This window comes from Leptosomus discolor, chromosome 7 (genome assembly GCF_034619465.1).
Source record: "Leptosomus discolor isolate bLepDis1 chromosome 7, bLepDis1.hap2, whole genome shotgun sequence".
Taxonomy (NCBI): Eukaryota; Metazoa; Chordata; class Aves; order Leptosomiformes; family Leptosomidae; genus Leptosomus; species Leptosomus discolor.
This window is the reverse complement of record NC_141397.1, coordinates 27,492,890-27,505,028: the sequence shown is the minus strand read 5'-3', so window position 1 is coordinate 27,505,028 and position 12,139 is coordinate 27,492,890. Positions and strand designations below refer to the sequence as shown.

General features: G+C 37.8%; 1 protein-coding gene across 1 annotated transcript in view; it reads left to right on the top strand.

The window, feature by feature from the left end:
- BBS9 (Bardet-Biedl syndrome 9) overlaps nt 1–12,139 on the top strand; it is a 298,029-nt gene that overhangs the window by 212,428 nt on the left and 73,462 nt on the right.

Below are 12,139 nucleotides of genomic sequence, written 5' to 3'. Positions count from 1 at the left end.
TTTGCAAGAGGCAGCTGTGTAAATGATGATTGTAAGGGATTGGGGAGGGAGTGGTTACACCTATCTGTAAGAGACTTTTGCATGACCATTCTGCAGCTCTGATCATAAGCACTTCATAGATTCATTGGTCAGCAAAACACCATGGTGATGCAAGTAATGATGATTAGATAGATGTATACCCGGAGAAACTAAAGCAGACACATTACATGAATAAGTTTGAGGAGGAATTGGGGACTAAAATATAGAATTTCTCTCAGTTGAATCTCATGCTTAGTTTGCTAGACCATGATATTTTTATTATGTGTTACCCTTAATGGCAGTCAAATTCACTAGTTATAGGGACATGTTGGAGAACATTCAGGTATAACATGAATCACTGCCTTGACTGTGAAAAGCTTTGCAGATGACTGATGGTTCTGATTTCTCTTCACTCACTTTCTCTTCACTTCGAGTTCAAAGGAAGAGAAAGATCCTGAATGATTAATAATATTTCAGATTAAAATAATTTGATACTGCCCTATGCAACTTCTCTGGCCTTGTGGGAAAAAAAAAATGGATCCAAGAGCCTGTTTTTAAAAATCTTTGCAATTAGTTCTGACATTTTAGATTCCCAGTCTGCAGTCTTTGTGAATCTTCAAAGTCTAACTCTGCTTTTGTTGCTTCATCAGTAAATTTTTATTCTAAAACTTTGCTCTACTATTATGAGAATTATTCTCTAGTATTGAGTATCTGCTACCAGGGTAAGTCAGCTTCTACATTGGAATATATAGCTGATTGTTTTGGGGGGGGTGGGGGGTTGTGGTTTGTTTTTTGGTTTTTTTAAAGTATCAAGAGAAAGGCTATTAATGACCTAATATTCTGCCTTTTTTCTTAGGTAAATAGATAGCTATAATGTGTTTATTTATATATATTTTTATATATATATATATATATAAACCACATGACATTCAAATGCTGCATTGGGTCATCACTAAAAACTTCAGTAGAGCTGAAGAGGTGCAATCTGGTGTTCCAACCCCAGCTACTGTATTTCCAGTCACATGGTACACTACTTTTCAGAGTTTCTAGAAAGGTGAAATCACTATCAGGCTACCAGTATCTAACCAAAACAACTCCATTTATGTCATTGGAGCAGTGTTTGCTTATCAGGGAACTCTAAAGGAACTTGGTTAGAGAGGTGGTTATTTTGGACCTAATACAAAGGTTAGACCTCACATAAGCTGTAGAGTTGTGGAAAATTAATTGCTTCTACAAGAGAAATTATGTTAATGTATTTTTATTGTGTAAATAATTAAAAAGAATGTTGTGCTTGAGGTTTTTCATCATGTTTCTGTTCACCAGTCTGTTCAAGGCAAAATTTGTGCATTTGTTTCAGCTGTGATTACAGTTGGCCTGTTTGATTAAAATGCAGCACCCAAATCCCCACACTGTCTAGTAAGGTAAAAATTTACCGCCATCAGTTTAGACTAAACCATTCATATAAAGTAACATCATCAATTTAACATGGAATATCATAATATTAACAAAGGAAGTTGCAGTCTAAAGTTTTGATGTGCAAATGGGTTTGGGAAAAAGAAATTAGAAGGTCACTGAAAGGTCTGATGTGCTGTCTTAAGAAGGCACTGAGGCAGGCATGTAAACATGCTTGTATTTCCTACTCTGAGGTACAGAGCTGGCGTAAGTTGTCTCCAGTAATCCTGCTAATACATCCTGCTGTGGGCTGGCTGAACCACTTGACTTCATCCCACTCCAGTTCTTTTTGAGGTGACATTTAGAGACTGAATCACATAATTTTTTACTTTTTCTTTGAATTCACAGTGTCCTGTCCTCAGTAGCTGTTAAGCTGTATAATATTTTTCCTGGCAGAAAATGCTGACTCAATCCTGTTTTGTTCTCTGAATGTTTGTTGTTTGTTGTTTTTTTTTTTAAATAATGAGCCTTCTGAGACAGAGCATAGTATTTTGCATGCCTGTCTAGTCTGGCAACGACACTGTGAATGGCCCTAAATGTCTATCTTGTTACACTTGTTGCTTGTCCATGTAAAGTTATACTTCTGTTATATTTCTGACGAAATAGCTTTTATCACAAAGAAACAAGACCTTATTGAATCTCAGCTCCAGATAGAACTCAAAAATTATAATACACAAGTTCCTCAATGTCTCCCTGACATATATTGAAGCAGTTTTGCTCTCTTGGCAATACTCAAAGCTTAGAAACAACCTTCTGAAGGCTTGGCAATCCTTAGTGAGGCCCAGGGTGAGGCAAATTAGTTGAGACACACATCTGACTTGTATCCAGAATGAACAGGAGCAAAGCAAGTCACTTTCCCTATTTAGATGTTGGAAAAGTGTATAAAAATACACAAAAGTTCTTTCCTTTTAAATATGATCAAATTTATGATCGTCACATTTTTAAAAGCCGGCTTCGTATCTCTACTGTTTCTTTGATGGAAGAGGATAAGTGAAGCATAAATTATCTTTGAATATAGCATAAATGTTTGAAGTGAGAAACTGGGACTTGCTCCTTAACTTAATTCTGCCAACAAGCAGGCAAGATGATGACCTGAATCTCAAATTTCATTATCCACAATGGAAATATGGTTATCTTTCTTTCCTTTGATCATTAAAAGGATGTTGGGGAGGGTTATGTGTGATTCTGTAACTCTTCTATTTCCCTTTCTGTTGGAGAACCGTTATTGTTCCCTGCTGCCCTTGCAAATAAATCAAGTTCAATGGTCAGCAGACACGTGCAACTTGATGGCTGAGGAATGAAAAATAAACCTTCACCTTCATTTTCTTTATCATTGGCCTTTTTTTATGAGACAAAGCAAAACAGATAAACCAGAATTTTATAAAAGTTCCTATGCTACTGGATGCCAATATTTGGGGGTGACAGACTTTTTGGGATGACTTCAACTTGCTTTTTGGAAGCTTTGGGAGCAGTGAGTTTTACAATCAACTAGGGCACTAAGATTCATAGATTCTTCGTGAAAATCTTGCTGCTGACCTTGCTGCTCCTATTTGTGATATGAGAAGATGAATGTTTACCTGTCTTACATTGAGATCTGGTTAAAAAGTTCTGAACAAGGTCTAAATAGCGTTTACACCCATCTAGAGATCAGTTCTTTTCTTGAAGTGCAGTATAGTTCAAAATTGACCAACTTTGACCAGAGAAGGAATTTAGCAAAATGACATGGCAGTACAGATTATGCATTTCTTGAGGATTTTCAGTGGCATTTACATGCAACTTTCCTGGCAAGCAATGCGTTGGTTACATCTCACTCTTCTGAATGTGTTTCTTCAGGTTGTCTGACAAGAAGTTACTTCCTTGCCTGATATTTCCCTGACCTATTCCAAGAAAACCTTTGCAGAATGAACTTGCACCGAAAATAATTCCAAGATTTCAGCAACTATAACTGACCACAGAGGACGAGCTTATTTTTGTTACTTCCCTTTCCTAATCTGGAGCTAGAATCATGGAGCCAGTTTATGCCGGCGACAAGCAACGTCAAATGTAGATTAATTTTTTTCTGTTCTCTTTCATTCTGGGGTTTTGTAGCTGGAATTTCCACATTTCCATTCACCTACTGAAAAAAAAAAAAAAGCTGCACTAACCTGCCTGTGACATTTAGAGATGAAAGCGTTTTGTGCCAGCAGCAACCAGGCATGATCACTGCAGTGAACCAGTTTATTAAACTTGTGTTTGAATCCAGCTGGCATGGTGAACAGTGACTCAACTTCTCCCTGCAGCAGGCACGTCAGCACACACTTGCTGCCTGCCACCTTCACTGGCTCAGGTGGTCAAATAAAACTTCTCTTCCTGGGCCAGGTCTGAGACCTGTAGCATGTTTTAACGGCCTGACAGAAGGCATGAGCGACTTGGTGTGTTTGGCATTATTACTTAGACACCAGGGGCTGGATTCGGACTTCACAGAAGCACCATGGTAGTGTAATGTAATTCAAGATGAGCTGCCTGGCTTAGTCCAGCTAGAAGCCATCAGAAGTGTGATCCTGGTTTGTATATATCTGTTCTTTCTTATTCTTGGTCTCTGTTAGCTGTTACATTTCCATCTTTTATTATGCCTTTCCCAACAAGGCCTTACCAAGATACTTATGGGCATCTTCCAGCTCTGTTCATCTTTCTGTCTTTGGCCAGTGTGACCAAAGGTGTAGCTGGTTGCCTGCAACCCTCATCCCCCAGAAGCAGTTGGTGATGTTTTTGAGCATTTGTGTCCATTTGATGCTACTGTTGCCCTTCACTTGCTGTGAGTCTGCTGCTTGATATTTTTAGTTGGCTCTTGAAGTTCGGTTTGGAAAAAAGTGATGGAAGAATTGGATGTAGTCCTAATGAAAGGGACGTTACCATGTTGCTTGATGATAAAACAAGCAGCTGAAGCCACCTGATCCTCCTTTGTATAGAGTTTGTTACTGACCTGCCTTTGAACTTGCCTTTGGTAGCTGCCACTCCCCCACTGTTTTTGCAGGCTAATCAAGCTTGGTGGATGATATGCAGGAGTTTCATGGAGTCCTGAAATATGGTTTTCACAAATTCTGAATACATCAGATAGGAAGAACAGGCAATGTGTAATGGCATGTCATCATAGTTAACACTCATGTTAACACGTTCAGTCGGATGATGGCTAAACATGCAGCTACTTGAACTGATCACTTATCTCTAGAATTGTATGAGGAAACCAAACCCTCCTGAAATTGTATGGGTTCTGCTTATTAAGAAGTGCAAGCATATTGTTGGGTAGGTGGCACGACCTTTATTTGAGTTCATGGCCTGACATCTTGTTCCTTGCATATAAATAACTTTCACCAGGTATTTAAAGGTTTCCTTTCAGACTTCCATAAAGGTAGTGGTGGGGATATAGCTAAAAATAATGTAGTATACGTTTCTTAGTTCTAATTTTTTAATCTATGAATTAATAATTATTATTAATACAATAATAATACATTGTTATTATCACTTCTTATTGCAAAAAGCGTACGGGTATGAGGCATGTGTATTTGAGGTTATCGTATCTCTTGATCTTTCTGGCAGTATAATCCAGAGTCTTTGCTGATTTAAAAAGAAAAGTCATAAAGCCAGTTTTATGACTGTTTGTAGTTTAAGGTAAAGGTGGGCTAGAAGAGATGTATGCTTTAAATACCAATTTTTTTCCCCATGCGTGATTTTATATAGTACATGAAATCGTACTTTAGTGTAATTGCTCTATAAAAAATAGGCTGAAGAGAGTATTGATTACAGTATTTGTCATAAGCCTGTGTAATGAAAGAAACAATAAGAACGAATATAACCTTTTGAAATAATCCAGCTCTGCTGTGTATCCTCTATTCTTCTATATGTACTCGCTTGTGTAACTGTGGGAATATATATGAGCGTGTCAGGAACAGCTCATGTTACACATACCAGTTCTCATAATGAGGAAAAGTGAAAAGTAGGTGGAAGTTCCCTGTTGCTGCAGCAAACTGGTAAAGTCTACTTTTGGTGCCCTATCGCTGTCAATGTTGTTTATTCTGCAATACAGGGCAGGACACTGTGATTATCGGGAAATTCCAGCAGTTTCACAGTTGGCCATTTCCTGTGGGGGTTACAAGGAAACTTCTTAAATTCTTCATGTCTAGACCAAGCTGCAGCAACCAGCTGCTGCTGGGGAAAATCTCCTAAATGCCAGTGAGATCCTGCACACTTCATCCATTTCTGTCTCATGGTTGAAACATAAGGATGGCTTTGCCAATAGCAGAGGAGTGGAGATGAAGTGGTAACCTTCCCTCTCCTAGCTTCACTTTTCCATCCAACTAGGACCACCTACAGGTATGTACAGTGTCAAGGTACAATAGAGGTTCACTAAGCGTACCTGCATTGAACCCTAATGGATACTTTTTTTCCACAGGACTGATTGTTGAGGTACAAATGTGGATTGAGTCATACCCTCTCAACTGGAATGTTTATGAGGAGGTCTGAGGTTGATGTGGGTGAAGGGACAGATGGTGGTATAAGTTGTTGTTCTTCCTGTTCTGTTGAAGCTCTTAGTTTGCACCATCAGAGGATCTGCCCATGAAATCTTTTGCATAAGTCAAGCAGAATTTCAATAATTTGCACTAACAGCCATCTAATTCATTGTGGAAAAGTGGATTTCATAAATCAGTAAGAGAAACTGCTTAAGAAGCAATTAGGAATCATGCATCACCAAAATATACTTAGTTAATTTGCTCTGACAGGCCTGTTGGTGGTGATTGTTTATAACGCTGTAGTGCACTGGAATTCATTTCACAGGCTATGACCCTGTTATAGTAGGTGCTATATAAGCCAAGAGCAGCATGGCAGTCTGTGCCCAAGCATACAGTCAGAGGACAAAACAGGAGGGAGGAAGTGGAAATAGAGAAGACAGTGGAGGAAGAGGAGACAGTGTGTATGCAAAGAAGTGTTTTAGCGTGCTTTAAGCCTTACTACTTTGCAGCTGAATCACTACTTCATTTGGGATGGGATGGGGGGTGGCAGTAAAAGCTGTGTTCTGATAATACTTCTGGGAAGTTACTACTTTAGAAACTGCAAAATGCCTAATAAGTGCTGGAGAGCGAGGTTCAAAGATGAAAATTGCCATCAGCACGGCAGTTGAGTATTCCGAGGAGCACAGTGTGTTTTTGAGTCAGTCTAAAAAACGAACCTGTCTCCTGCTTCTTCAAAAGTGATGTGTTCTCTAGGGTGGCATTGGAGAAGGCAGACACACACACGTGCCTTGCCCAGTTATATATGTTGCCTAAATCCTAGTAGGTAATAATACTAGCTGGTACTACAAGCTTTTGTTTACATAATAAACTTTTCTTAATTACACTGTGGAGAAACTCGACTCTTTCACCCCAGTAGAGACTTGATTACTTAAATCTCTTTTGGAAGACCAACACCAAATACAGGTAACCTAAATTCCACCTAACATCTCCACCTTGTGTTTTATGCTTAGATGTTTCTGAAGGTTTATGCCACAGATTGTGGCACAGGAGCACAGGTGGAACTGAAGCTCTGGGATATAATATATGGTGGTATAATGCTTAAGATGGATGTTTGACCCTTGCCTTTAAGCATCACTCATTACAGAACTGAGAATTTTGTTTTCCCCACTGGAGAATGGTAATACAAAGCTCTGTCTGCACCTGCTGTACACTGGAAGGCCAGATTTGCCATCTGTTGAGCTTAGGTTTTGGTCACCTTTAATGTGAATTCCAGTGTTACACAGTTGCAACCCTGCAGAGAAAACTTTGAGGACAACCCAGTCTCACCTGCAACATGAAAAACTAGGCATGCTGCCTGGCCTGAGGGCATATGGTTCTCACCTGCCCTTAAAATGTTGTGAGACTGGTGCTGATAAGGAAGGAGGCCTGGAAGGAGCTTGACCTCATTGCTGCTGGGCAGGCAAGGAGGATAACCTGTGGATAATGTGAACTCAGAGAAACAGGTATTAAAGTCTGGCCCTTGAAGACATCCTGTGCTTCAGAGTACTCGCATGATATCCCTGCTCAGGAGAACATAGACCACAGGCAGGGAGAATTTTAAAGACTTCTCCGGATCCCTGAGAAGGCTTGTGGGCAGGACTGAATTGAGGAGAGACGTTTACATTTCTGTTCTGTAAAGGTATTGTACTTTACATTTATACAATTATAGAAATTGCCTTGTATAAATGTATTAATTCATAGTTTATTAATTAGTACTGTAAACGCTGTACAATATTCTACATAATACCATAAGATGTTTTTGTCTTAGCAATAGAAGGCTCATGGTGGTCTCTTTCCGGTAAAGCTGTGCTAAAAAAGTGGTGAGCCTGCTTGCATTTTGAGATACTTAGGGAGGCAGGATGATTTGGATTAGAGAAATGGCAATAAGTGCTGTTTTACTTTATGGACTATCTAAGGGATATAATCAAATGTACCTTTCCTAAACCCTTTGATATATTATTGTTCTTACTGTGGTAGTGAAGAATAACTCATGCCCTTTTTTGCAGAGAAATGTAATGCAAAATATTGTTGTCTCATAGATAAAAAACTCCTTATAAATCAACTGGATATAGTGAGGATTTTGTTATCTAGTTAAATCAACCTTTCTAATGTTTTTACACAAATGAAACATTTTCTTTTTCATTTCCATTCAGGCTAGTGATTTGTGTCTTTGGCACCCTGTACTGATGCTGTAGGAGCTCTGAGATGTTCATTGTAAGTCTCAAAGTATTGCAATAATTCTGTTGCTTTCTGCCTCCATGTGTAATTTTCAGTCAAAGATTTACAGCCATGTACCCCATGGATCCTCATATTAAATTGTCTCATCTGCAAAACCAGATATAAATGAGTCCCTTGGCTATTATTTCTTCGTAGTTCTAATGCTGTAACGCAGCCTGTGTATGACCAGCGCACAAGAATACTCGCTCCTCTTGATGTAAGAGCCCAGCCAAGTTACTGCCACTGTCTGTACATGCACTTTCTATACAGTTGTTGGTAGGGTAGCATTATCCTTATTTCACATTGTCCTTTAATCTGTGTTAGAAAGATATGAAAAGCAGATAGGAGATCTGTATTGCAGAAACCTTTGCAGAAAGTGCTCGGTTATATTCTGTCAGAAGGCCAATATCTTTCTCAAGTACACTTAATATGATTAATTTTTTTTTTTATGATCAACTTCAATAGACACCATATGTTGACCATAGATTGTGAACAAGTTGGGTTTTGAAATCACTTGGGAGTTACTGATTAAAAGCTAGTTTAACTTTAAGAAAATAAAAAGTGTTTTCTTAAAGACAGTTTTTTGTACTGTGAAATAAAATAGTATCATTTGTATCATATTCTAATAAAAGTTTCAAAATCAATCATGATCCATTTTCCTATTAAAAAAAAAATCAAACCACTGATTTCGTAAATTTCAGTTCTACAAACACAGCCTGTTACAAAAAAATCAGGTTAGGTTCCTACGGGCTCATGTGTCATCCACATATAGGCATCCAGAACACACAGCTGGAATTGGCTGTTACTATTCTCTCTTACTGATATTTTTCTTTCTTAGGTATTTTGAAGACATGTAAATCCAGATTTTTTTTTTTCCCCTATAGCCTCTTTATATTCTTTTGTGATGTGTTTAAAAAGAAATATTATTTTGTCTAGAAAATAAGCAGATACAGGCTGAGAAAGATTTAAGGACACCTATAACAGGAGGAGGGTTGTATATGGAACAAAGCCTTTTTTCTTCTTTTTTTGTCCAAGCTACAAGAAATTTAAAAATATAAAGAACTTCTTGAAATTTCAAATTACTCTCTTCTGGGTTCATTTCTTCATGCAAAATCACTGTTCCCTGCTTTCTCTGGTTTGAATTAGAATTCTCTGTGCATTAGTAAGTGTTGTTTTTTCTGTGCACATCACTTATGATTTGAACATACTTGGTTTTGGCTGAGATGTAAGAGACCAATTTCTCTGCCTGCTATCTTTCCAGAATGCAGCTGCAATAGATACTAATTTTTTTTCGCAATCCCATGTTCACTTGGTCCTTCAGCTCTTTTCTGGTCGTGTTATTGAACACAAAAAGAGAAGCCCAGATACAGAACTGAATATGACCTCTGGGTGACTCCATAAAAAGCCATGCCTCCAGTCTGAGAAAATGGTCAAATTTCAAATCTTGAGGGGAAAGTGTCTTATTTTTGATCACTGGTTACATCAGTGGTGGAATAATAGTTTGATGTTTTAAAAGTCTGAGTTGGAAATGTTTGATTAGTTGAGTTAGTGCTGGAGTGATGTTTAAAATTAAGTGGTTTATTTTCTGTACACTAATTTATCTAATTATAAAATCAGTATAGTTATGCCATTTAGTATTACAATGTGTAGGGTAATCATATAGCAATATTAGAAGTATTCTTTTGGAAGAATGAGTTCTACCACTGATTGACAAAGTAATTACAAAATACCTTTCACATTCTCCATGATTTTTTCTGCATATCAGTCGCTGGTGTTGCCCAGATTCATGAGAATAGGAAAGTTATTCCTTACTTAGTACTTTTTTTGCTTCCCCTTTACTGTTCTTATACTTGTTTAGTTACAAAAATAAGCTTTTGTTATTGCCTTAAATTATTCTTATAATGGAATAATCTTTGTTTTGTTTGAACCACATGCAAGTACGTACTAATTCTTAATTAGTGGCATAAACTTAGTGGCTTTGCGTTCTTCAATATAGTCAAAGATACTTAATCTTACCATCCTTTCACAGTTACTTTTTGCAGTCAGCCATGCATTACAAGCTGCCTTCAGTTCTGTGAAAAAAGCATCTATTATGTCCTGTCAGGAAAGTGAACTGTTCTCTCTTGCTGTGCTTAAAACCATGTCTCATGCACATAGAAAAAAACAAGGGCGGAGGGTGTGGGGGGAAGGCTAGACACCAAGGAGTCACTATATATAGTAGGGTTTTTTTTTTTCCTTTGACTGCTTAAAAAGATAAGTAGTTAAGAGAGTCAAGTGTTGTTTCTCTATAAATTGTGTGCCAGCAGGTTTATCACTAAATGCTGTAGGTTATGTTGATTGGAGTAATCAGGAGGAAGAAAGGGAGGCTAAAATAACAGAGTGGTAGGACTATTTTGACTCCATAGTCAAACCCTCCTTGACTTTTGCCCTTTGGGTGGAAAGTGCTTATGTTACAAAACAACATAAGGTCAACCTCTAGGTTCTGCTGTTGGTTTCTTTCTTGCTGATCTATACTGAGGGAGTAGTTGCCTCGTATATTTGCTTTCTTTGCTTTTGTGTTAAATGTTACATGCTATTACTGTTTGGGTGGTAAGAATGGCAGCTGTTTTTCCTACAGAGTATAAGAATTGCCGAACTGAAGAATGAAGAATTGTCTAGATAGCATTGAAGAGCCATGCCTAAGCACAGGAACGTATCCTGAAAAACATGGGAGCATCTACTTTTCAAATATCTCTTTCCCTCAAAGAGAGTGTACAGTGTTAAGACTATTTATAGACTCATGAAGTCAGTATATTAAAAAAAATATATATTTTGGGTGCACCAATTGATTTTGATAGCACTCTATGAAAATTCTCCTGAGTTCTTTCAAAAAGATAAATTGTACCTGGTCTGATATTTCACTTTTTTCTGAACTTTTGCTAGCTTTGGATGACAACTGCTTGGTTAGTGGTCCAGTGATGGACCCATGATGTGAAAGAAGTGTGGGAACCCAAGTGTATTATTTAATGCCTGTGGTACAGTGGAGGAGGCCCCTGTCAGGAAGCAATAAAGTAGTTATTAGGTAATGACTGTGGAGGCGCCATATATAAGGTTAAATTGATATATGTAAATCACTGACTTTAAGGTGCTGAAGCTGCCTCTTGGCACCCATCTTTTTTTATATGAGTGGGGATCAAATAGTTACTATTTTGATAAATGATATGTAGCTAACCTACATTAAAGACCTTAAGGGAGTTGAGCTCTTAAATTCCTTTGAAATGTAATGGAATTTGGGTGCCAAGAGCTGTTTCTTTTTTAAAAAAGTCACTGGCTCATTTGCTTTTATTAAACTCCTTTTGAAAATGGTGTGCAAAGACTTTGATGTGACCTGTCGCAGTATGAAAGTAACCTAGGCACAGAGTATACATGCAAACAAGCACTTCTGACTTCAAATGCATGTTGGCAGTGGCAGAAAACAACACAAACCAATTAAGATTAACTACTGATGGCTTTCTACTGTTGAGTCTAATATGTGTGGTGCATAATACTGATACAGTCTGCACAGGCTGTACAGAATCATTTGAACAGAAACGTTTCATGTTGGCTTGTTGTTTGATGTCCATAAATTCTACTTAAAATAATATATTTTAAAAGTGAAAAAAAATCTGTGGTTAATTGGAGGCCCAACTCCTGCCACATAAACTGTCCCCGAGTCAGCAAAGTGTATAGGAACGTGCCCGAGTAACTCACTTGCTTACATACCTTGTCTGTTATACAGCTGAACTGTATCTTAAGAAAATACTTCTATCTGGTAAAGCTATTATACATGCTAAACGATATAAAATCTAGTGTGATTATCACCATTACCTAAATTCAAAACAGACTAAGCAAATCCTTAACACTGCTGAATGGAAGTCACAGTCTGCTTGCATAGTGTATAGTATTAG